Raw genomic sequence first — 27,218 nt, 5'->3', positions numbered from 1 at the left:
CCTTTAAAGCCCTAAATGGCCTCAATCCTGTATACCTGAAGGAGCATCTCCACCTCATTGTTCAGCCCGGACAATGAGATGCAGGACCAAGGGCCTTCTGGCAGTTTCCTCACTGCAAGAAGTGAAGCTACAGGGAACCTTCTCGGTAGTGGCGCCCACCCTGTGGAATTGCCCTCCTAGCAGATGTCAAGGAGAAGAAACTATGCAACCTTTAGAAGACATCTGAAGGCAGCCCTGTATAGGGAAGTTTTTAATGTTAAATGATTTATTGTTTTTTGTATATGCTAGTAGCTGCCCAGAGTGGCTGGGGTGACCCAGTCAGATGGGTGGGGTGCAAATAATAAAATTGTTGTTATTATTAATCTCCATACGGGCTGCTTGCAGATTCCTGCATTGCAGGGGGTTGGACTAGATCAGGCACACCCAACTCCTAAGAGACAGCAATCTACTCACCTTATTAAAATACTGGCTGTGATCTACCCATTGTCATTGCCAGGCAAACTTGTTAAGCAAAGTTGTTGAGCCTTCCCCCCCCCCCTCCTATGACCAAGTTGGAGTATAAAGCCAACCACCTATTACATATATCAGATCTGGCCATCCCCAATGTTTCTTTCTGCCTATCAACTGCAGGGACTGTGTGACTGATAACACACAGATCCCTGTACAGGGAAGCCTTTTAATGTGTAATGTTTTATTATGCTTTTATATTTGTTGGTAGCCACCCAGAGTGTCTTGGGCAAGCCAATCAGATGGGGTACAACTGTTGTTGTTGTTATTCAGAACCATGAGACCAGAGCACACATGATGAATGATTGCTCACAAGGACACCACCCAGTTTATTTTTATTATTTTATTGGCTTTTTCATAATTTTATACATTTTAACATAACCATTTCAAACATTAAAGCACAAGGTTCTTTTGAACCTTCGGACCTTCTTCCCTCCCTCCATGGGTTCAGTGTTTAAGATTAAATCTGCTGCATCTTTTACCATTATCCATCTGTTAAATAACCACAATTATCATAAATAATTCCACATTACAGGTGTCATTACAAAAAAAAATTAACTGTGTACAATGGTCTTTTAAATAAATTACAAATTTACTCCAGTCTTTAGAAAATACTTGATCTTCCTGGTTTCGGATCTTCCCTGTCAGTTTTGCCATCTCCACATACTCCATCGGTTTCATCTGCCATTCTTCTTTTGCTGGTACTTCTCTTTTCTTCCATCTCTGGACTAGTAGCCAAAATAAAAAAGTTCCTTCCAGTAGCACCTTAAAGACCAACTAAGTTAGTTCTTGGTATGAGCTTTCGTGTGCATGCACACTTCTTCAGATACACTGAATAGAAGTGTATATGGAAGGATCTGGCAACTTCTGTTTCAGTGTATCTGAAGAAGTGTGCATGCACACGAAAGCTCATACCAAGAACTAACTTAGTTGGTCTTTAAGGTGCTACTGGAAGGAACTTTTTTATTTTGACTATGGCAGACCAACACGGCTACCTATCTGTAACTGGACTAGTAGCATTCTCGCTGCCATCGTTGCATACATAAAAAGTCTTTTATCTTCTCTTGGTAATTCTTCACCTATTATACCTAGTCAAAAGGCTTCTTAAAAAATGTGTTTTTAAACATTTTCTTTAGTTCATCGTGAACAGATCATGAAGCTGAGGCTCCAATACTTTGGCCACCTCATGAGAAGACTCCCTGGAAAAGACCCTGATGTTGGGAAAGATGGAGGGCACAAGGAGAAGGGGACGACAGAGGACGAGATGGTTGGACAGTGTTCTTGAAGTTACCAGCATGAGTTTGACCAAACTGCAGGAGGCAGTGGAAGACAGAAGTGCCTGGCGTGCTCTGGTCCATGGAGTCACGAAGAGTCGGACACGACTAAACGACTAAACGACTAAACAACAACAACAACATATCATTTCCTAGAAAGCCTTTACCAATGTACATGTCCTCCACATATGGCTAAAAGTACCCTCCTTCTCTTTACATTTCCAACACAATTTGTAACTTGTTTTGTACATTTTAGCCATTTGTCTCGATGTTAGATACCAAGGATACATCATTTTCATAGAATTTCCTTTCGGCGAACAGCATGTGGTAAACTTTATTTCCTCTTTCCATAACTTTCCCCAAGATGAAAGCTGAATATTATACCCGAAATCTCTAGCCTAGGTTTAGGACACCACCCAGTTTAGGACCAGGGTGCTCCTTGTCTGAACATTACCATCCCTGGTGCACCCTAAGAGATAAGTTGGGCTCAAGGATTGGAACCTGTTCAAGGTCACCAACGGAGCTTCATATCTGAACATCTCAGCTTTGTGGGCAGCAGCCTTCAGATGAGTGCCTCAGCCTCTAGCAGTTTCCACAGACTCAAACGGTTGTGTGTATGAAGCCTGCCCCAGTGCCACATGGTTAAACGTTTTTATGACTCACACTGTGAAGGGCATTTCCCTTTCCTTCCCCCATTTTGATTATGTGTAACCATGCCGTGGAAACAAAACAAGGCCCATATGGGAGCAGCACGGGCTTCAGAAGCAGATTAAGACTGACAGCGGAGCGAGTGAGTGACAGCCAAATCTGATGGTGCTCAGCAATTGCAAAGGCTGACGTCTAAATTGCAGGCAGGCATGGTCCCATTCCAGGAGCTGCTTGCTGTACACCGTTTTGATCATTTGGAGGGACTAGAGGTAAGAGAGAAATCAAATTGTTCTCGGAAATCACATTTAATGTAGAAACCTGGTTAATATTAAATTGTAATCTGCAGTTTTCAAGTGTACTATTCCTCAAGGAAAAGGCTTCCTGCTTTGAGGACTGCTAGAATTAAAAGTTCTCTTCATAACATCACTTCCTAAGTCGGGCCCAACTAGCCTTCAGACGGCATTAGCCTATTGATAATGTTAATTTCAAATTATTGTGCTGGGTTTAAAATAAAATAAAACACTAGGAAAGAAACAAATCTGGGCAATATTCCAATCATATGGATCAATTTATTTTGACTGTGCCGGAGCCAAGCTATGATCCCAATTCCGTGCAGAGTTAGGCATGTGTATGCCCATTCTTTTCAATGGGCTTTACCATGCTAATTCTGTGCTGAGTTGTAGCCTTTGCGTTTTCTACAGGATGTCAAATAGCACTTCAGATGTAAATGAGATATCTGAAGTTAATTGCTTAGAAGATGTACAGTGGTATCTTGGTTCTCAAACTTAATCTGTTCCGGAAGTCCGTTCCAAAATCAAAGCGTTCCAAAACCAAGGTGCACCTTCCCATAGAAAGTACAATGGTACCTCAGGTTAAGAACTTAATTTGTTCTGGAGGTCTGTTCTTAACTTGAAACTGTTCTTAACCTGAAGCACCACTTTAGCTAATGGGGCCTCCTGCTGCCACTGCTGCACGGTTTCTATTCTCATCCTGAAGCAAAGTTCTTAACCCGAGGTAATATTTATGGGTTAGCAGAGTGTGTAACCTGAAGCGTATGTAATCTGAAGCGTATGTAACCCGAGGTACCACTGTAAAGCAAAATGGATTAATCTGTCCTAGACTTTCAAAAACAACCCCTAAAACAGCAATTTAACATGCATTTTACTATCTAACAAGACCATTGATCCATAAAATGAAAGCAATAAACAATGTACTGCAGTCACACAATCAATCAATCCTTAGCTGAACTGGGTTCCACACAGTCACAAATACAAAACAAAAAAGCCGCAAAAACAAAAACACAAAATAAATAGCAAAAACAGACAGACCTCAGTGTGGCACTCAAATCAGAAGTGTAACACTCAAAATGGAGCATGTTTGGCTTCTGAAAAAAGTTCGCAAACCGGAACACTTACTTCCGGGTTTTCAGTGTTTGTGTTCCAAGTTGTTTGAGTACCAAGGTGTTTGAGAACCAAGGTACCACTGTAGAGTGGGATCCAATGCATCCCTCGTCTTAGCTGCTCTGTTTATTTTGTGTACACTGGACTACGGTGAGTGTTGCTCTGTGTGTGCATTATAGTTCCCATGGTTGATGAACATGGAAACAAAAATTCAAGGCCTCACTGAGTAGCCTCAGCTCTGTGTTGGCCACACTCCTTTCCTGAACTCTTTGCATGCAGCAGAAATCTCTGTATAGAGAGGACCTACACATATAGGCTAATGCTTCCTCCCTACAGACATTGGTCTTATAGGCACAGGCACTGAGGCAGGGGTTGAGAAAGAAGCAGAACCAATCCATGTATTTACTATATATGTTCCTTTAAATGACTAGACAAACGCTACTGAGGCTAAATATAATTCAGCTGGCCAGTTCTGCATATTATCCACTAAATATTTATTTGAAATAATTCTACGCCACATGGCCTGTCAAACTGACACTCAAAGCAAAGGGCAAAAGGAGACAACTATAAAATCAGTTAAACACGACATACACTTAAGTGTTGAAAGAAAATGCATACCTCAGAGGTGTGTGCCTTTGTAGTTTTCAGTGACAAAGGAGCAGGATCTTGTTAAAGATATAAATTTAATATGCGTAAAAGGATACGATTAGACTAGGGGTCAGCAACCTTTTTCAGCAGTGGGTTGGTCCACCGTCCCTCGGACCTTGTGGTGGGCCAGACTATATTTTGGGGGGGAAATGAACAAATTCATATGAACCACAAATAACCCAGAGATGCATTTTAAATAAAAGCACACATTCTACTCATGTAAAAACATGCTGATTTCTGGACCATCCGCGGGCTGGATTGAGAAGGCGATTGGGCTGCATTTGGCCCACGGGCCTTAGGTTGCCTATCCCTGGATTGTATTTACAAAACTAGGCAGAGACATTTGTGTTGGGCAAAGAGGTTTGTCTCAATGCAGCCGAAAAGGATGGATGCTTCCGTTTGAGGGTTTATTTCTTTTATTTTTATTATTATTCATTACATTTCTATACTGCCCTTCATCCGAGTATCACAGGGCAGTTTATAATATATTAGTTTAGGCCAGTGATGGCCAAACTTGGCCCTCCAGCTGTTTTTGAACTACAACTCCCATCATCCCTAGCTAAGAGGACCAGTGGTCAGGGATGATGGGAACTGTAGTCCCAAAACAGCTGGAGGGCCAAGTTTGGTCATCACTGGTTTAGGCTAATTGACGACTCATCGCTGGAAACCTGAGGAGTCCTTTTGTCAGCAGGAGGATGAAACCTAAGAACTTAGTATCTCTGTGCTGTCAGAGTAAGCAGTCAGGAAAGAGACCCAACTCAGTGTGGAAGGAGAAGGAGCTCTCAGCATATGGGGGAGGAGGGAGAGACTAAGTTCCAATGTTGATCAAACAAAATGCATGCATACAACCACTGGGTTGAAAGAGAGGAAAGTCTTGATTTTTTTTTGGCAATTTCCCTAAAAAAATAGTTAGAAAACTTTTCTTTTCTTGGTGTTTTTTGGGAAAAAAGAAGCTCAAAAAACAAAAACAAAACCCCCCAACTTTTGTTTCCAGATTTTTCCTTTTTGAAATATGGCAACCCTAAAAATTTAGGTGGATGATCCTGAATCAAGTCTCTGTGCTTCTGCTCCATATACCCAGCAGATGTAGGCAAGGTCACAAAGATGGTGTCAAAGTTGTGTAAATGCTAAGCAATATAACTGCAGTGGGAAAAATTCATCATGGAACCACCATATTCAGATGCATCCTAAAACATGTTCTCTTACCCTGGTTTCACCCTGTGGAGGAGAAAAAAAAGGTTCCCAGAAGCTGCCTGTTGAAATCTGGAGGTTATGTCTTCGTCAACAGCTCTGCAATCAACTTGTGAGGGAGATGTATTTTGCTCCACCGAACGGAGAACATTTCAATGCACACAGCATCTCCCCGACCTGTGTACTCACAGCCAAGTAACCGCTTGCACATCCCATTGTCATTTATGCAATGTAAACCCTTTCACCAAATGGAATTATTCTGTGTGGCCCTGAGATTCAAATTCATCATTTTCCAGGACTCAATACTTCTAACCACAGATGTATTGAGGGGCTTCCAGTCTATATAGCCCTCCCCCCGAAGTTCTAAGGGGTGGAGGGAAGGAGACAAATACAAAATCGATTGGCAAAATTGCAGTATAATACCCTATGTCCTGCTTTGTTCTGACCTCTTCTTTTCTTTCTTCCACTCTTAAGTACAAGATAAATGACAGATAATGACTCACTCATCTCAATCTACCACACTAAGCCCCACAATCAAACCTTATTGCAAAGGCATCTGTGGTATGTAATGTTGAAACAGGGGGCAGGGGGTGTTGTCAGGAGAGATACAGAACAAAGGATACCTAACATCGAGTAAAGAAATTTATGTGCTCCAAACTATAGATTTCCTTTATTAGGAGTGTTGTGTACCTTCAGCCTTCGAGTTTCTCTCACTGAAACAAGGGAGTGATTAGCTGTGTTCCCTTGTTGAGAGCCATTGTTGTAGGTATGGTTTTAATATATACCCACAGTACTTGGCACTGAGAACCATTTTCTGAGTCCAGGAAATCTTGAACTGTTTATTGACTCAAGGCAAGGAATAGAACATTGAGATGGAGCTAATTGGCAGGAGACATAGTCCACAAGTCAGCTAAATATGTATTTCAATTAATTGGGACCCGGCCTTGCTGTTAAAAAGCTGCCTGTTCTAATATCAGTAACTTCGTGAAGGCTCTCTCTCTCTCTCCTTTTCGTAATGAGTCAAATTTTCCATGTGGCAGACAAGCAGCTATGCCAACTGAAATATTGTTGTCATATCACAAAGTCTACCAGAGCACCACAGACAATGCCAAGCAAAACATCCTAGGTGTTTACTGGCCATCCCCATCATCAGCAAGAGTGGATTAATTTCAGGTTTAGTACAGAGGGAGATAAAGCACACTAGGTTGAATCCAGAACGTTCCTGCTGAGAATGGAAGGGCCCCTTGGAATGGAATGGAAATTCACAGAAGGGACCAAGATTTAGAGGAGGGTCCCACTGGAGAAAGTGGGGAGGAGATTTCCACATTTCTCCTTTATCCTGCTGCTCCCCATACCACCTCCCATACTGTCCTGGAGGGTCCCCAAACTCTCCAAAGCAGGTGTTCAAAGGGCTGCAGGGGGAAGGAGGAGATGTTGTCACCTTCCTCCAGTAGGAGTGTCTCAAGAATGGAGCTCTAATAGAAAACCTAAATCCAAGCCATTAGAACTGGTTTGTAAACTATGTAATCAGTGCAACATTTGATAGATGACAACAACAGCAACAACAACAACAACAACAACAACTACTACTACTACTACTACTACTACTACTACTACTACTACTTTATTATTTCCACCCCTCCCATCTGACTGGGTTGCCTCAGCCATTCTGGACAGCTCCCAACAAATATAAAAGCATAATAAAGCATCTAACATTAAATACTTCCCTAGTCAAATATTTATTTCTCTGACATCTGATGGGAGGGTGTTCCACAGGGTGGGTGCCACTGCTGAGAAGGCCTTCCATCTGGTTCCCTGTAACTTCACTTCTGGCACTGAGGGAAGCACCAGAAGGCCCTCAGAGCTGGATCTCAATGTCTGGGCTGAACAATGGGGCTGGAGACCTATAATTTTTAAACTACCTCCCTCTCTTTTGTAACAAAATACAATTTGTTATCAATGTCCATGTCTGGAAAGCCAAAACCACGCAAGAACAATTCTCACTCTTTGTTTCTTTGAATGTATTTGTCATAAGTAGTAATGCTAAATCTGTGATACTACCTCCCACCCACCAGATTGCCTGCTCTTTTGCATGTTTTAATTCTGAGCTTGAAGGAGAAGGCATGTAAGAAACATTGTCACTATAGTAGCAGCAGCAAATAGAACTCTGCTCCTATTTGTGGAGAGAGAAAACGCCGGGGTGTTGTCGCTGAATTTCCCGAGGTGAAGGCAACAGTTGCTATGGGGTAGGACTTACTATTAGCTATGGTACCACAGCTTCTGCATTCCCTTAATGACACACACATTGCAAGTGGCAACATCAGCTACTGTGTTGGCAGCACTGCCACCATTTTGCATTCTCAAATATGCCCAAACAAGTGTTATTCCCAGGTCTTGTGGGGAGAAAATGATGGCTGTTGCAAAAATAAAAATAAAAAAATGGTGGAGATATGTCAGATAATTTTCTGCATAGTGACCCTTTTATTCCCAGGATGAGAAAAAATAAATAAATGTTCTTGCGAAGAGAAATATTCTGTGAAATTTCAGCTCAGCTCTAATATAGCAATAGCTTTTTGTGGGGTATATATGTATATAGGATTGAGTTTGCTTACTTTCAGGGCTGGAATACTTGCCATGTTATCTGCCCTTTAACCTGCTAAGTTGCTGATAACATTGAAATACATTTGTACATTACCAAAACAATGCAGACAAAAAACAAAAAGCAGACTTTGGTGTGGTATATGTACATCCAAAATAACTGCACTCTTGCAATGACTTTCTAAACTGAATCCATCAGCATGTGCATGTAACCTCTGGGGTAGTATGTACGCACACAACACACACACCCTAGTTTCAGAATGTGTTATATTCATATATTTCCCAGGACCAGCCATGTGAGTGGAATCAGTTCAAAAAGCCATTGCTGGAATTATAAATATTATATAAAAATTTACCCACATGAAAACAAAGACCAAAAAAATCTACCTACAGAATGCATAAATAGACCTGTATATGTGTCTGTCTTGATTTCAGTCATCTTTGGACTCAAGAAAGTCTGTTTCCTATGATTACTGTCTATTAAACATGAATTTACTAGTCATTATACAAAATGCTATGACTCTAAGGGGGCGACAAAAAGGCCATTTTTACTGGTGCGGTTCCAGTGAAGTTAGTGGAGCTATTTCTCTATAAGTGGTCAATGAATCATTTCCTTAATTGTGGGTGTTATATCATAACTAAAACTACAGATAAAGGTCAAGGAAAGGCAGGTAGAAATAAAATCCCATAAGGTACACAGAGTTATCTATATTATAAAGAATAATCACACCACTGGAATGTAATGGCCTTGCAAATCTTGTTATGGTTCCCAAGAACGGAAGTTTCCCATTATATACCATTTAACATTTGATAGGCTTGCGCTATTATTTGCCAGTCAGAAAGGGAAAGGAGTTGACAGGCTGTGACAAGGTTTGGCTGTGCCTCTTTAATCTTCTGGCTTTTCCTTTGGCACTTCAGAACAAAACAGAAACACGGGGAGACAGTGGAAGACAGGAGTGCCTGGCGTGCTCTGGTCCATGGGATCACGAAGAGTCAGACAGGACTAAACGACTAAACAACAACATCAGCATACAGTTAAAATTTAGTGCGACACAGAATCGTAGAAGAGGCGTTTGGATTTGATATCCCGCTTTATCACTACCCGAAGGAGTCTCAAAGCGGCTAACATTCTCCTTTCCCTTCCTCCCCCACAACAAACACTCTGTGAGGTGAGTGGGGCTGAGAGACTTCAGAGAAGTGTGACTAGCCCAAGGTCACCCAGCAGCTGCATGTGGAGGAGCGGAGACGCAAACCCGGTTCCCCAGATTACGAGTCTACCACTCTTAACCACTACACCACACGTAGACCAAGAGTCATCTGGCAGATGACCATCCAACCTCTGCTTAAGAGGGAGACTCCACCACCTCCCAGGGGGGAAACCATTCCACTGTCGAACAGCTCTTATTGTGAATTCCCCCCACATAGTTGAAATCTCCTTTCTTGTAACTTGAAGCCATTGGTTTGAGTCCTACCCTCCAGAGCAGGAGAAAACAAGCATGTTCCTTCTTCCACATGGCAGCCCTTCAGATATTTGAAGATGGGTATCATATCGCCTCTCAGTCTCCTCTTTTCCAGGTTAAGCATACCCAGTAGACATGGCCCATGGGGGATGGGAGAGATTAGGGTCTCACCCACCAGCCAGATCCAGTCCCCCCACCCCTGCTTTAGGGAGATAGCCTGCAGTTCTCCAAATGTTGTTAGAGTTCAACTCTCAGCCTCATCAAGTCTGGGCAATGGACAGGGAAGATGGGAGTTGTAGCCTGGCAAACATCTCAAAGGCCACAGGTTTCCCATCCCTTACTATATGGCAAAGAGAGCTAGATTCTTCTACAGTGGTACCTTGGGTTAAGTACTTAATTCGTTCCGGAGGACCGTTCTTAACCTGAAACTGTTCTTAACCTGAAGCTCCACTTTAGCTAATGGGGCCTCCTGCTGCTGCTGCGCCGCCGGAGCACGATTTCTGTTCTCATCCTGAAGCAAAGTTCTTAACCCAAGGTACTATTTCTGGGTTAGCGGAGTCTGTAACCTGAAGCGTATGTAACCTGAGTATGTACCTGTACTTCTAACAGTTTTGGAGAAGTGGGAATTAAGAGGCACGGGGTGCTATCTGCCTTTGTGTCCCACCCAATCATTTCACAGTATCTAAACTCCTACTCCTTTTTTAAAAAGTCATTTGCCAATTCTATGAGGGCATTCCAGCAGTAAAAGGTGGCATTTGATTTTAGCATAATCCTGAAAAGTACATCAGTACCCAGAAGCATTTTGGTGCAAGGTATAATTACATTGCAACATTCCCAAGATCCAAGCAGGTTACTGGAATACAGATTTCAAAAAGGCAAATAGGTAACAAGTCAAGACAATATTGTCCCTCCCCAAGAACACACAGTCCCTAGAACTGTAGGAAGTCTAGGTTGTGTTGGCACATTTAAATTTACTGTAATCTTTCTCCTTGCTCTATAATGATCTTAAGGTTGCAGTCCTATATAATGCCTGCTTGGGTGTAAGCCTAATAGAATTAATGGTAAGGAGGTACGTGTGGGATCAGGATCTTAATCATTTATCAGCATTGGAAATCAGTTTGGGATTTCAGGTGAGGTGACAAGCCTAGCTTTTTGGATAGTGGAATTCATTGATCTCTTATCGGAAGCGACTAAATTCTCAGGTACAGATTGGGGGTTGACTCCCCCCTCCATTTCATGTTGTGGTGTGATCTGAAAGTGCAATTTGAGAACCAAAAATGTTTTCATTTCAGTTCAGTTACACTACAGCTTCTCCTGTAATCAATGCTTCTCTTGCGTAATGCGCTTTGGACATGATCACTCCACACAATGGAGCCAAACCAGCCGCCTGGTTCTCTGAGGAGCTGGTAATGGTGGCACACATGAGATAGCGACTAGACTGATATAGGCAGAAAACTCAGGATGAGTGTAAGAAAACTAGAGCTTCCTTGAATACCTACTCTGTGGCAGTGTGGGCAGCAAAACCCTTTTTATACTCTTGGCCGATGTGAGGAAAATTTAGAGCACTCGACAAGCTGCTGTGAACAATTTGCTCAGCGTTTTGCTGACAAAATCTGACTTGGAGACTATGGTGGATACAGGCAGGGGTGCAAACTTGAATAAAATATTGGGGGGGGGCCCTCTGCATAACCGATCACATGACACGGTGCACACACACACCATTTGAATGGCAATGCCCATTAACTGGGGAGCAGACAATCCTCTCAAATATTTTATTGAGGGGGCAAAGACCCCCTCAGCCCCTAGGAGTTGGCTCCTATGAATACAGGTCTGGTGGATGTAACATCATAATAAACAAATAAGTAAAGAAAGAAAGAAAGAAAGAAAGAAAGAAAGAAAGAAAGAAAGAATCAAATAACTTTCTTTGTTATTTATATGCCACCCATCTGACTGGGTTTCCCTAGTTACTCTTGGCAGCTTCCACCAAATTAAAACATTAAGCACAGCAAAACATCGAACATGAACAACTTCTCCATACCAACTTGAGTTGAATGGAAGAACTGCACTCAACTTCCTCAGCAAGTCATAGCCATCACATTTGTGACAAGCAAATCAGGACGAACATGTGGCCAGATTTTCTGATCAACTAAATGAAGGGGCTGAGAAGGTGAAAGTAGTTGAGAAGGTCACAGACTTAGATGTTTGCAGTGAAGGGAGTAGAAACCAAGAATCTTGGCTGACTCTGTGCTCTTCATTCTCTACATACCTGACTAATGATATAGAGCTAGGCATGTGCCACACTCCAGGGTGTGGCCACGAGTAGGTCGAGAATTTCGAAGCAATTTCTGAATGATTTACAGGGCCTTAATTGCTGGGGACTAATTAATCTCTTTGCAGAAAAGACCTCAGGTGTTTTGAAGATATTCTACTGGCATATGTTAGTTAGAAATAAAATGATAGATCAGAAGGGAGGATGGCTGTGTTCAAGCAGAAGGACACATTTGAAAACCTTTTGCTTTGGATTTGCTATGAAAATATTACAGAGTGACACAAGAACACTGGCACTCTGACTTCAAAATTACTAGTGACTTGTCATTGCTGGAATTGCCTGCCTTCATATGTTTTCAAATGGACACACTGCAGGTTAATGCAGAATCTACCTATAGTGAGCTTTTATTTTCAGAGGGTGCAAACAGTTTCTCAAGAAGCACCTTTTAGGGGCAAGAGTATGCAGTTGTGTGTGGACTACATAGAAAAAACAGATACTCAGTCTCCCTTGATTCTAGACCAAAATGTGTATACAGTGGTACCTCAGGTTACATCTGCTTCAGGTTACATACGCTTCAGGTTACAGATTCCACTAACCCAGAAATAGTACCTCGGGTTAAGAACTTTGCTTCAGGATGAGAACAGAAATCGTGCTCTGGCAGCATGGTGGCAGCAGGAGGCCCCATTAGCTAAAGTGGTGCTTCAGGTTAAGAACAGTTTCAGGTTAAGTACAGACCTCCGGAACAAATTAAGTACTTAACCCGAGGTACCACTGTACAAAGCCCAAGGCTAAGAGCTAAGTGTACTGCTTCCAATCAACCATGCTGTGCTGAGCTCCACCTTAACACTTCAGAAAAGTCTTTCCCATGATTGACTTGGCTTCCATTTTCCTTCCACTTTGGTTCAGTGTGGCAAAGATCCTTCTGTCAATCAATCAGTTGTCAGTCCTCATTCCATTGCATCTATCTCATTCCATCAGGTCCTAGCCGATCCTGTCGTCTCTCTCTCTCTCTCTCTCTCTCTCTCTCTCTCTGTGTGTGTGTGTGTGTGTGTGTGTGTAAGTCTTTGTCAATTCTGCAACATGGTTCCCATAGTTGCCCAACATTTCACAGAAGGAACGTATATATGAAATCTGTAAACCTGGAAATCAACTCCATTGATCTCAAAGAGAAATCTGCTTATTTGATGTCCATCAGATTAAAATGTTAAATGCAACAGTTGTTATCCCTTTAAACCATATTGGCTTTAAATGAACAAACACGTCTCTTATGGTGTATCTTGGTTAATTTTGTAAAGTTTTACTCAGGTAAAACTTCCTAAAACAACAGGTTTATAAAACAACCTATGGGAATATATTTGGGTGAAGCATCCATTAAAATAAAATGAGGACAAAACATGCAGCCCTATTAAAAATAAAGTGTCTGTCTGCACCAGTGTGTCACAATATATTATGTGAATTCGATTGGAAAACCACTTGCCTGGAAAGCAGATCACCTGGTTGTAGTCTGGGGGAAAAATTCAGTGGGCCCAGGATTTTAACTGGAAACTCCTCCAAAATGAATCTCTCTCTCTCTCTCTCTCTCTCTCTCTCTCTCTCTCTCTCTCTCTCTCTCACACACACACACACACACACACACACACACACACACATTGTATGTCTCTCACAAACACACTCTGAAGTCCTGCAGCAGCCCATTGTACCATCCCAACCTCCTTCCTTTGTATTTGAGAAACTCCAGCCTAATATTTTCCAGATTACATTTTTGGTGAGAACTAGGTTTGAGCAATACACAATAACAGCCTCCAAAGATATCTGGTCTTCTTTTGCAAATGCATGCTCAAGAGGGGGATAGTGCAGAAAACCTGATACATGTTTTCTATGCAGTGTTGTCTAGACATAAAACCCCGATTCCTGTGATTTTCTCGAATGAGGTCTTTTGCTCCTAGCCATTGTAGGCCTTTGAAATAAACAGGTATGTTACAGACCCCTGGGGGCCTTTTGAAAACCTCTTGTCCCCTCAGTCATTTTTCCACTTCTCAGTTACTCTGCCTTATGAAATGAGCTAAATAATATTTATATTCCTGCATCGCAGGCAGCTGAACACATAATAGGATGGCTTCTTGAAAAGGTGTGTGTGTGTGTGTGTGTGTGTGTGTGTGTGTGTGTGTGTGTGGACCAGGAGGGGCGGGGAGAGAAATTTCCACTCATTTTGTATAATTAAGATAGGGAAAAATATTTGCAGATCGTGTTTTTGCACCATAACAAATGTGACTGTTCAGCGAAGGCCCCTACGTGAGGCTGACACGTTTTGCAGGAGCAAAAACTGGAGTGCATGTGCTGAGAGGTAATATTTACACCCCAATGCCTTTTGGTGACGTCGCTGAGCAGACACGAATAATTGTGGCTCAAGGGCTGGTTTTCATCACTCAGCTTGTTTGGAATTCCCTCTGTCAAAACCGGGAGGGTGGGGGCAATTCCCAAATTGCCTCTACAGTAGAGTTTTTCTTTCAGCTTTAGGTGAGATTTGACAAATAGGTAGGAATTAGGAGCAACATAAACAGAATCCAAGAAAGGTTTATAAATAAGAGAGGGTTTTTTTATAAGAAAAAAAGAAAGAAATCGGGAGAGGGGTTCCTGCTTATGGTGGCTCGAGGCCCAAATTCTCCTTTCTTTAACACGAGGACTAAAACCACCTTTCAATGGCACAGATCTGTATCTTAGAACCATATGTACTCTGTGGGCCCTATTGTAGCAACAGAGTCTAGGATTCTTAGTCCCACTATAGTGAGCACTTGGATTTTCCATGGGAATTGTAATCTCTCCCCCATCCCAATAGCTACATATGGGATCATGTACAGTGGTACCTTGGCTGTTAAATGGCTTAGTTGTTGAACAAATCGGCTCCCGAACACTGCAAACCCAGAAGTGAGTGTTCCAGTTTGCAAACGTTTTTTGGAAGCCAAACATCCAAAGCCGAGCCTTGGTTTTCGAACCATTCTGGGAGTCGAACGGACTCCCAGAATGGCTTAAGTTTGACAACCAAGGTACCACAGTACATTGAAAAAGATTTTAGCAAAATAAAAAAGAGATTGGCGTTGAGTCCCAGAGAAAGGCGGGTTGTTGTTGTTTTCCTCCTTAATTCATTATGTAACTGCCCACTTAATTCATTATGTAACAGAGGCAGTTTGCCTATGTGGTCCTAATAATAATAATAATAATAATAATAATAATAATAATAATAATAATAATACCATCTGGCTGGGTTTCCCCAGCAACTCTGGGCTGCTCCCAACCAAATATTAAAAGCACAGTACAGCATTTGACATTAAAAACCTCCCTAAACAGGGCTGTCTTCAGATGTCTTTTAAAAGTAAGATAGTTGCTTATTGCCTTGACATTTGATGGGAGAGCGTTCCACAGGGCAGGTGCCACTACTGAGAAGGTCCTCTGCCTGGTTCCCTGTAACCTCAATTCTCGCAGTGAGGGAACTGCCAGAAGGCCCTCGGCAGTGGACCTCAGTGTCTGGGTAGAACGATGGGGGTGGAGACGCTCCTTCAGGTATACAGGACTGAGGCCGTTTAGGGCTTTAAAGGTCAGCACCAACACTTTGAATTGTGTTCGGAAACGTCCCATGAATTTAGGATAGGCATGGGAGAGAGCAGGCCATTGGGTTGCATCTGAGTGCTATGCTGTCCATAGAGCATGCCACATGGTGTGAGGGCCAGGCTTAAAGCTTCATGTCCAAGAGGTGTTTTTTGTTTTTTGTTTGTCCTGGGAAAACCAGAACAAACAGCAATGGTGTTCTCCATGGATTGCTGTTTGCTTTGATTCAGTGGTAAAACACGTGTTTTCCTGGGGAAAGCACTGGACCAAAAAAAACCCCCAACGACAACCACACGCACAAAATGCTCAGTCAAGGAGCTTTAAAGCATGGACCTGTGGCTGGAAAATGCAACATAAAAGGAAGTTTGGATGAGCCCGTCAGTGGGAGCTCCAGTGGAAGCACAAGATTTACTCCACTGAGCAGTCCTGCCCTCACTATTGTCATAGCTCTCCCATCACAGGGCTTTGGAGCAGAAAATCAAAGCACTAGATGAGTACTAATCAACTGTTATTTTAAAATGCCCGTAGAGCCACAATATTGAAGTGGATCTCTTTTGATCCACAAAAATTCAACTTTAAAGGTGGCTAGAACAAAAAACCCACCCTCACTTATTTGTCTGAAATGTGGGGCAATTCATATCCTCAGAAGAGGCAAGCCTGCCTGTCAATTTCATCCACTTCTGCTAAAAAATGTTATGGTTTGCACACTTTCAAAGAGGTAAAATTTGAAGGCCTTTTGCATAGAAACCATTGCACCCATTTTTATCTGAAATTCAGGAAGCTTAATCCAGTCACAATAAGCTCCTTTGCTGCAAAGTTCATCCAATGCTGCCCAAATGCAAACAGAAATGTTGACCTTTGTTGCTTTCCCCATTACAGGTAATGAGGATGCACAAAGTTTTGGTTTTACGGAAGCAAGGTTCTCATTTGGACCTGACCCAAATCAGATGTCCCATGAAGCAAGCCAATATGGACTGACCCACTTTTTGAAGTGCTGAAATGGGATCTGAATCAATCCCTGTTGTCAGGGGTTTAGGAGCAGAGGCAAGGGCAAGGGAGGAAACAGAGAGCGAAGGGGAGGAGGCAGAAGAAAAGATGAGTGATGACGACGACCCGAGATCTCCGAGTCTTTCCAGCGAATCAGAGGATTCACAGAAAGGAGCACCAGTGGCCAGGGCAAGGGGGGAGTCTAGGGGGGCACCCCAGGAAGATAGAGCCAGAGGGGACTCAGAGGAGAGCAGTTGGAAATCGGGACCAGCGTCACCGCCAGAGAGCAGGGAAGAGGAAGGGAGCCAGGGGGCAAGCGCTGGCAGCTCACCACAGGAGGGAGGGCACGAGTCAGGAGTGGCCACACCTCCATCGGGGAGCGAAGAAACGGTTAAGCGGAAAGTGGAAGGTTGGGCGCGCGCGCCAAGTTCAAATGCAGAGGAAGGCGGCGCAGTAAGCAGCCCGGAAAGGGAGCCAGGTCCTAAAGCCCGGCGCAAGGAGACAGGAGGGTCCGGGGGGTCAGCGTCAGAAGAATCCCGGAAGGAAGAGACCCCGGGGGGTAGAGGGACCCAGAGGAGGACAGTCAGGCGGAAAAGGTGGAGCCGGGCTAGGATATTAAGTTGGTGCACACGGGGCGGAGACTCAGACGGAGCTTCGCCGATCTAGCTACTAGACGTAGAGTTGCACGCAGCAGCGTGAGAATGGAAACTGTAACTCAATAAAGACTTTTAATTAATGATCTCTGGCTAGCGTGATCCTCTGTGAGCTAGGATCTTCAAGCAGCTCTGACAGTAAGCTCCGTCTCGCAATTGTGGGCATCTACAGCCTCGAGGAGGGGAGAGAAGCAGGTGCCTACCAGCGAGCTCACGAACGGCAGCCGACATGACGGCTGAGCAGCAGATAGCGGAACTCAGAGAAGCAGTGTCACAACTGAATGCAGCGGCTCTCGCATCCAGGAAGAGAGAGGAGGAGGCAGCTGCCGCCTGCAGGGATCTCCAGGTCAGGTTAGACGTGCTGACAAAGCAGACACCCAGGCAGGAGGGAATTGGGTTGGCGAGACGAACAGGCGGTCTGGTCTCTCACTTCGATGGGAACCTGCAACAGTATCCCAACTTTAGAGCAGACGTACTGTGCGCACTGCAACTGCTGAATAAAGACTTTAGAGATGAGCAAGAGAAAGTGGGATTCATCATGTCCCATTTGCATGGGGATGCTAAAGCATGGCTGCGCAATTTATGGAGAGATAAGGATCCGGCGCTCCAAAATGCGGATGCCTTTATTAAAGCGATGGATGGGTGTTTTTTATCAAGCATTGACGTGGATCTTGCCCGGAAGGAGGTGCATGGACTAAGGCAAGGGAGGGCCAGCGTGAGGCAGTACCATGCCCGCTTTTTCGCTTTGGTCAGTGCCCTGGAATGGGACAGAGATTCGGCCCCTGTAAGAGACCTCTTTTGGGAGGGGCTGCACAGCTCGATTAAAGATGAGATCGCGAGGGGGGAGAGACCCCGGACCACCCAGGAGGTCGTTCAGAGGGCACTGGCAGTGGGGGTGCGGCTGGAAGAACGTCCGTGGAGCAGGGACGAAGGGCGTGGAGGGCGCGAACCAGCCAGGGGCTCCTCCTTCCTTCCCAGAGAAGCAGCGCGTGCGCAATCCACGCCTCCGCCAGGAGGAGGAGCGGAACCTATGGAGGTTGGAGGTGCAAGGGCTCAGTCAGCAACCAGAGCCCTAGCACCGGCAGCAGTGAAAGCGAGGCCTCCTAGAGGGAACAGGAAGTGTTACGTCTGTGAGGAGCCAGGGCATATGGCGAAAGAGTGTCCCCAGAGGCTCCACAAGCTCACTGCAGCCTCAGCAATGGTGACTGCAGCAAAGCAGCAAGGAGGACCACAGCAGGGAAACGACGCAGTCTGGCTGGAGGAAGAGGCCCTGGGGCCCAGCCAGACGTGTTAGTGACGCAGTCCCCAGAGATTTTACAGCCCGTGAACCCCCTCCCGCCCAAACCAGTAGTGAGGCTCACCGCATCTCTCCAGCTGCCCAATGGAATCACCATGGACGTGCCAATCACCGTTGACTCGGGCAGCAATGCGGACTTTATAGGGCAGGACTTTGTCGACAAACACGCTATACAGTTGCTGCCGGCCACACTGCCCCTGCAGGTTGTCACGGTGGATGGCAGGGAGCTGCTCGGGGGGCAAGTGGTGAAGCAGACGCCACCGATGGAGATGCGACTTGGGAATCACAAAGAAATCATCAGCTTCAATGTCACTCAACTATCGGATACGCCCATTGTATTGGGAATGAGTTGGCTGGACAAGCACAGCCCAACGCTGGCTTGGTACCAGAGGCAGCTGATCTTCGGCTCTTCCTTTTGTGCTGAACACTGCATCGTGCCCCGGCAGGAAGGAGAGGAAGAGGAGTCACAGCTGCTGCTAGGCACGCTGCAAGCGATTCCCCACAAGTACGCAGAATTTTTGGAAGTTTTCTGCGAGAAGGAGGCAGACAGGCTACCCCCTCACAGACCATATGACTGCAAAATTGACCTGCTGCCGGGGGCGGCGCTGCCTAAAGGGAAACTGTATTCCATGTCAGAGGACGAACTGCAAGAACTCAAAGAGTTCATAGATCATAATTTGGAGCGCGGTTTCATCCGAGAGTCCAAGGCAGCGGGGGGCAGTCCTGTATTCTTTGTTAAAAAGCGGGACACGCCCCAAAAAAGACTGGTAGTGGACTATCGCATTTTAAACAATGGGACCAAGCCATCGGACTTCCCCATGCCCCGAATCGACGACCTCCTGGCGAAGGTGCGGAAGGGAAAAGTGTTCACCAAGTTAGACCTGCGAGGGGCGTACAACCTCATTCGCATGCGGGAGGGAGATGAGTGGAAGACGGCCATGTTCACGCCACTGGGTACCTACGAATATAGAGTTATGCCTTTTGGATTGCAAAATGGCTCTCACGTTTTTCAAGCTTTCATGCATCACGTGTTGGCGGGACTTCTCTACAAGACGTGCGTCTGTTTCTTAGATGACATCCTGATCTTTTCGGAATCGCAGCAGGAGCATGACGGACACGTCAAGGAAGTGCTGAGCAGGCTAAAGCAACATAGGCTCTACGCCAAGCTGGAGAAGTGCCAATTTGACGTGACGGAGGTGGATTTTCTGGGCTACAAGCTGTCTGACAAGGGGCTCGCCATGGACAGCGCCAAGGTTCGAGCGGTATTGGATTGGAAAAGTCCACGCAACCGGAAGGAGGTCCAACGGTTTGTCGGCTTTGCGAACTTCTATCGCAAGTTTATCAAGGGCTTCGCTATGCAGACAGCGGCCATCACAGACACGCTTAGCTCCAAGAAAAAGAAGTTCGTTTGGACAGAGCAGGCGGAGCAGTCCTTTCAGGCACTCAAGCGTCTCTTCGCGTCGGAAGAGCAGCTGCTTCATGTCAACCCCAGCAGGCCGATGAGGGTGGAGACAGACGCCTCAGACAGAGCCGTGGGGGCGGTCCTGCTGCAGAAGGACCCGCAGGGGGTGTGGCGACCGGGAGCGTTTTACTCCAGGAAGCTCAGCAAGTCCGAGCAGAACTACACCATCTGGGACAGGGAGTTGCTGGCCATTCATGCAGCGTTCAAAGCGTGGAGGCACTTCCTGATCGGCGCCAAGCACACGGTGCAGGTTTGCACGGACCACAAGAATCTGGAGCACTGGCGCACGGCACAGTTCCTAAACCAGAGGCAGATACGTTGGGCTGAGTTCTTTGCGAACTTCGACTTCCGCATAGAGTATGTCCCGGGGGACACTAACATCATGGCGGACGCTCTCTCCCGTAAGCCACAGTATCTGGAGGACGCAACGCCAGCGGCCGCCATGCACATCTTCGCACCAACAGTGTGGGCGTGCGCCGCGGCAACCGTGGACCTGGAGGCGGTGCGACGAGCGTTGCAGGATGACTCCTTCGCGCAAGCAAAGATGGCAGAGGTGCAAAGGGGCAAGGCAGCGGCCGACGGTTTCCAGCTACGAGATGGATTGCTCATCCGTAAAGGGGCCATCTACGTGCCGGGAGACGACCTTCGCGCCAAGGTGCTGCAGCAGCTGCACGACGCGCCCACTGCCGGGCACTTTGGCAAGGAGAAGACGGTGGAATTAGTAGCCAGGGATTTCTGGTGGCCTGGAATGAGAGGGGAGGTCGCAGACTACGTGGCGAGGTGTGACACCTGCCAGAGGGCCAAGCCAGTGCACAGACCACCGGCCGGACTGTTGGAACCGCTGCAAACTCCGGTCGAACCTTGGGAAAGGGTGGCCCTGGACTTTGTCACGGATCTGCCCAGCTCGAGGGGCAAGACGGCAGTGCTGGTGGTGGTGGACCTGTTTTCCAAGATGGCGCATTTCATTCCGTGTGCTAAGGTGGCCACGGCGGAGCAAACCGCCAAACTGTTCATAGACCACGTGTTCAGGGTTCACGGTCTGCCACGGTCTATTCTGTCCGACCGGGGGCGGCAGTTCATCTCGAATTTCTGGCAGAAGCTGATGGGCTTCCTGAACGTCAAGATCAACCTGGCGTCGGCGAGACACCCGCAGACCAACGGGCAAGCGGAGCGGGTCAATGCCATCATGCAGCAATACCTGAGATGTTATGCAAATCAACAGCCTGCGACGTGGGTGGATTACCTGCCGCTGGCCGAGTTCGCCTACAACAACACGAAGCACGTGTCCACGGGGGTCACGCCGTTCTTCGCCAACAACGGGAGGCACCCCAGAACCTTCCCGGGACTGGAAAGAATGGGGGAGGGGGAGCCGCAGACAGCAGATGCGTTCGCGTCGGAGCTGCAGGAAGTCCACGATCAGCTGAGGCGCCACCTGGAGCTGGCCAAGCACGCATACAAGGTACAAGCGGACAAACACAGGAGGGTTGGCGAAGAGCTCCACGTGGGAGACTGGGTCTGGTTAGCAGCCCACGCAGTGCCGGCCAGGTCGTTGGCCAAGAAGAAACTAGGGCATAAACAACTGGGGCCCTACCAAGTCGAAGAGCAGGTCAACCCGGTAGCTTTCAGACTGGCACTTCCGGAGGGTTCCAGAATGCATCCGGTGTTCCACAGATCGGTGCTCACTCCCTACAAGGCACCGCACAGGTTCCAGGAACCCGGAACGGCGCCGAGTCCGGTCAGAGACAGAACAGAGCACGCGGGAGTGGCACAGAAGGAGCGCATCAATGAAGTCACGGAGATTTTGGACTCCAGATGGGGGGGAGAGGGGGTAGAATACTTTCTCGCCAAGGAGGGCACCCCGGCCAGTGCGAACAGCTGGGTGCCGGGCTACGCCTTGGACGAACCTCTGCTCAAAGACGAGTTTCATGCCCTCTTCCCACATAGACCGATGCCAGCAGACTTTTTCGACGACTGGCTTTTCACGCCCACGCTTTCGGCCAGCACGTTCCGGGGATTCGACTCGGACGAGGACCCGACACGAGACGTCCGTTCCCCGGAGGGGTCACCCTCGGGATCTGCATCAGAACCCTCGTATTGGTGGGACGATAGACCAGAGGAGCAGTTCCGCAGAAAGTGGCTGGAATGCCCAGGACGAGCAACGCCGCCAGGAGGAAGTGAGGGAGAGACGGACATGGACGTTTTCGGGGACGACCCTGGTTTCGAGCACGGCGGCACAGAGATGGAAGCGGAGGTGACCGTCGTCGACGAGAGCAGGGAGGAAGACCTGGGAGACTTCAGATGGAGGCCCGCCACGGGAAGCGAACGATATCCGACGTTCGTCCCTTTGCAACAGCAGCACCCAGCTCCAGCACCGGAAGGAGGGGAGGGGGGAATGGGGGGCTTCGAGGGGGGGATGGATGTCAGGGGTTTAGGAGCAGAGGCAAGGGCAAGGGAGGAAACAGAGAGCGAAGGGGAGGAGGCAGAAGAAAAGATGAGTGATGACGACGACCCGAGATCTCCGAGTCTTTCCAGCGAATCAGAGGATTCACAGAAAGGAGCACCAGTGGCCAGGGCAAGGGGGGAGTCTAGGGGGGCACCCCAGGAAGACAGAGCCAGAGGGGACTCAGAGGAGAGCAGTTGGAAATCGGGACCAGCGTCACCGCCAGAGAGCAGGGAAGAGGAAGGGAGCCAGGGGGCAAGCGCTGGCAGCTCACCACAGGAGGGAGGGCACGAGTCAGGAGTGGCCACACCTCCATCGGGGAGCGAAGAAACGGTTAAGCGGAAAGTGGAAGGTTGGGCGCGCGCGCCAAGTTCAAATGCAGAGGAAGGCGGCACAGTAAGCAGCCCGGAAAGGGAGCCAGGTCCTAAAGCCCGGCGCAAGGAGACAGGAGGGTCCGGGGGGTCAGCGTCAGAAGAATCCCGGAAGGAAGAGACCCCGGGGGGTAGAAGGACCCAGAGGAGGACAGTCAGGCGGAAAAGGTGGAGCCGGGCTAGGATATTAAGTTGGTGCACACGGGGCGGAGACTCAGACGGAGCTTCGCCGATCTAGCTACTAGACGTAGAGTTGCACGCAGCAGCGTGAGAATGGAAACTGTAACTCAATAAAGACTTTTACTTAATGATCGCTGGCTAGCGTGATCCTCTGTGAGCTAGGATCTTCAAGCAGCTCTGACACCTGTATTCAGCGAACTCCCCTCGTGTTAATACACACTATTTGCAACAGAAGTTTTTAATTTTTAAGGAGTTCCCTAAAGGTGTGAAATTCTGTATTGTATGATCCTGGAGTTAAAGAGGAAAGATAGTAATGGACTTTTCATTTGATTTATTTTCCTTCAACAAAACACCCTGAACCACTGCCCCCTGCTCCAGAATTAATCTGAACCTTTGATAACAATTTTGGGATTCATCACATACTGCGTGATCACATGTTCTGAATGAAGTCAACTCTGATGCCTATTGGGTGTACATCTATGCAATTGCAGATAAATGCAACATGGGTGCAGGGCCGGATTTAGGTTTGATGAGGCCCTAAGCTACTGAAGGTAATGGGGCCCTTTAGATGTCCAGCTGTCATTTGTCAACAACGAATTGTTGCTGTTTTTGTGTTGAATATATGCTATATGGTAATTTATGGACCTAATAGGCATCTAATGCCATTTGCACATGCAGAATGTAGGCACCCTATATACAGAAATGAGCAAACCAGTGATATTTTAGGGAGCAGACTAGCAGGCGGGGCCCATTTTTTATATCATAGGAGCCTACACAACACAAAGCACTGTTGCTGTATGTAAGTTTTATTTTATTTGTTTTTTATCTTATATTTTGGAAACGTACATCCAGTTTTTTCCCATTAAGTTTTTTTGGGGGCCCCCAAGAGAGTGGGGCCCTAAGCTATAACTTGTTTAGCTTACACGTAAATCCGGCGCTGCATGGGTGCATCTGTGCACATCTATGTATCTGCAGGTTATCCTATAATACTGATGCGTCGGTTAATTGTTTCAGTCTTCAAAACGTTTGCTACACTATTCCTAATTTGCTCCAGGTCCTGTGCTGAGATAGCGCTCTTTCATCTCCCTGTTACTCATGCCAACGACGATTGTTTGAGACACCAGACGGACCCACACAGACAAATTATGCTTTATCTCACTTCAAAGATTGCCCCTTACTCCGTCTGCTTCCAAGTTCAGTAGGGATGCTGCTATTCTCCACACCAGCATCTCTGCCAATAACAACAAGCTTCACTTCAGCCATTGCAGCTTGCTCAAGAGAATTGTTTTTCTACTTCACCTCCCTCCACTTCAAGAAACCCCAAGCCTCGGAAAAGGGCATTGGGGCCTTTGGGTCGTACCTTCCCCCACCCCACCCCATGGGCCTCACACTAGTCCACCCTAGAACAAAAACTTTTACATATGTTTTTGTTATGATGGCTCCCCCCACCTCACAACCTTTTCCCTGCAAAGCTCTTTCCAAAGCTTCAGCCCACTGCTTGTTTAAAGCTGTTCTTTTCTCTGCCAGGAGCCTTATGTACATATATGACATACTGGAGGGAAAAGAGAGAGAGAGAAAAAAATGAAGTCCTTTTATTTGATTGCTAGTCCCTTATTTATGCATCTCCACACTTATGTGGGCAGATGCAACATTTGAATCATACAATAATTGGCTCTGGGAAATCAGTAGCTCATAATAATAATATTGTGAGTGGCCAGGATAAAAAAGGCCTATTTCTTTGAATGATGGGGGCAATTAATCATGCATGTGTGGGCTAACCGAACAGTGCCAGAAGTGGCAATGTCTCCTTCGGCCTTCAGAACCACCTAATTGGCAGACAAAACAGACCTGTGTCTCAAAGTGTTTGTCCTCATCTAGTGACTGAAACGCTGGACACTGGTAGGAAACCTATGTGGTGAATAACGTAAAAGCTGATGATGTGTCTTCTGGTTTGACACTGTGGGGCAGTCAGACCAGGAACACAGACCCTTCAACATTTCTGCAATGAAAATAGGGACGTCCTATTCCGTTATCGTTATTTTACTCTTTATACCCAGCCCATCTGACTGGGTTGCCCCAGCCACTCTGGGCAGATTCCAACATATACAAAAAGATAATAAAACATTAAACATTTTAAAACTTCCCTACACAGTCATACCACAGAAGTCAAACGCCTTGCGACTCGAATGTTTTGGCTCCTGAACGCCAAAACTCCTGAACTCCTGAGTGTTCCAGTTTGTGAATGTTCTTTGGAACCTGAATGTTCTTTGGAACCTGAATGTCCAATGCAGCCAATCGGAAGCCATGCCTTGGTTTCCGAATGTTTTGGAAGGGCAACAGACTTCCGGAATGGATTCCATTTGACTTCCGAGGTACGACTGTACAGGGCTGCTTTCAGATGTCTTGGGATTCGGATAACTCCATACCCTTCAACATTTCTCCGATGAAAACAGGGACATCCTGAGGAAAAGTGGGACATTCCAGGATCAGGATGGCTTCTGTAAATCTAGCACAGGCCTTGGAAAATAGGGACACTTAGTGTGTGCAGGCCATCCTAGCATCATTCCTGAAATTAGAAAGAACAGTAGGGTTGTCTTAGTAAAGAAACAGCTGCCTTAGTAAGATCAAACATAATTTGACTGTGTGAGTCTGCCTGAAATGGTCAATGCTGGTATAGTAAGAAGCGGACAAAGGAGTGTTATCTTATGGTGGGATAAGAAGGAAAATTAAAAACAATGTTTCTCGGTTGCCTTGTCTGTGTTGGATTTGCAGTTGTTACAATTGGCCTTGCGCGTGGGTAGTCACCAGCATTACTTAAAAGTCCTCAGTACATGTGGGAGGCAGTGAGAGGATGTGATAACGTCATCTGAACCCCGGAATTAGTTCTGTTCGAACAGACTCTAAGGTTCACAAAAAACATCTGTAGCAGGAGTCGGTATCGGAGTCTAGACACCCAAAGTCTGTGCTGTTATCAAAATACCAGTTTTCCCTCAGATTGACTCACTCATGCTTTGTTCTCAATGTTTTGAGTTAATAAATCCTTTTCTTGGTTTCATTTTGGCCAGTACATGGTCTGGAAAAGACTCTCCTGTCTAGTAGCTCATTGACTTGTCACTAGAGGGTGGATTTATGTCATACCTTGTCAGAAACTGGAAGTGTTGGACACATTCAGGGACAAGATCAATGTTAGCCATCTTAAGACAGCTAACCCCCCCCCCCCCCAAAAAAGTGCCTTCAAGTTGTGGACAGTTTGCAGGTTCACATACAGCAAACATTTGGAAACAGGTGAGCTTGCTTTGCTGTACTTTATCATTTCCTGATAAACCATGTCAACAAACCTATATCAATACAGTTTTATCAGTGCCTCCTGGGCTGTAACCTTGGGAATTTCATTCTCACTATTTGGGGAAATTATCACCAGCATTTAACATTCAATTAATCAGAGGTCTTGGAAGGAAATTTCACCTGGTCATTCAGGAGGAAAGCAAAGCAAAAGGTAGTACCACGGACTCCCCAATCTTCATCAAGTGAGTCGTTCCAAGCCAAGCACAACTAGTTTGGTCGCCACTGATGTAATATTTCCATAACATTCACGTTCACAGACTCCCTGGCCTCCAGCCACCATGCTGAAGCACTCTCCAGGTACTAGAATAGAAGGAAGTAAGAAAAATACCTCTTCAAGGCAAAAAGTCTGGGCAAGAAGAGGAAAAAAGAACTGAGACCCAGACAAGGTTTCCAATTGCCTCATTTGGGTTTTGGATCCGTATTCCTGAATCTGCTCCAGGTTGTGGGATTTTGATCTACTCCACCCACTGCTACAGCTGTCCCCTTTGCCGGCTTAGGGTTTTGGCACCCTAGTTATCTTCTTACTGTGATTTTACCCATGCCACAGTCATCTCAGAAATATCCTCTATGTGTGTGGCGTGTTGCAATAGCTACTCTCTGGATGGCAAGATGTCAATGGGTGTCAGAACAGCGATTGTGGCTAGGGCAGAAAACATGAATGTAAGAACATATGATAAACCTGATGAATGGCCTGTCCAGTATCTTGTTCTCACAATGGCTGACCAGATTCCTGTGGGAAGCCTGCAAGATGGACATGTGTGTAGCAGCATCCTACCCATCTGCGATTCCCAGCAAATGCTACTCAGAGCAAGTCATCTTTTCCTGCACACAATTGAGATTAAATCTCAGCTGGTACCCAAACTAAAACTGCACCCTCTGTACACA

General features: G+C 46.2%; 1 long non-coding RNA gene across 1 annotated transcript in view; it reads left to right on the top strand.

Annotated features, from left to right (window-relative positions):
* Positions 1-27,218, top strand: part of LOC310700768 — a 262,967-nt gene that overhangs the window by 6,844 nt on the left and 228,905 nt on the right. Inside the window, exon 2 of the long non-coding RNA XR_014522806.1 lies at positions 1,658-1,793. This is a non-coding gene — a long non-coding RNA (uncharacterized lncRNA). The remainder of the gene's footprint in view (positions 1-1,657; positions 1,794-27,218) is intronic.

Source organism: Podarcis liolepis (assembly GCF_965112155.1).
Source record: "Podarcis liolepis genome assembly, chromosome: 2".
NCBI lineage: Eukaryota > Metazoa > Chordata > Lepidosauria > Squamata > Lacertidae > Podarcis > Podarcis liolepis.
This window is presented reverse-complemented; position numbering and strand designations above follow the sequence as displayed.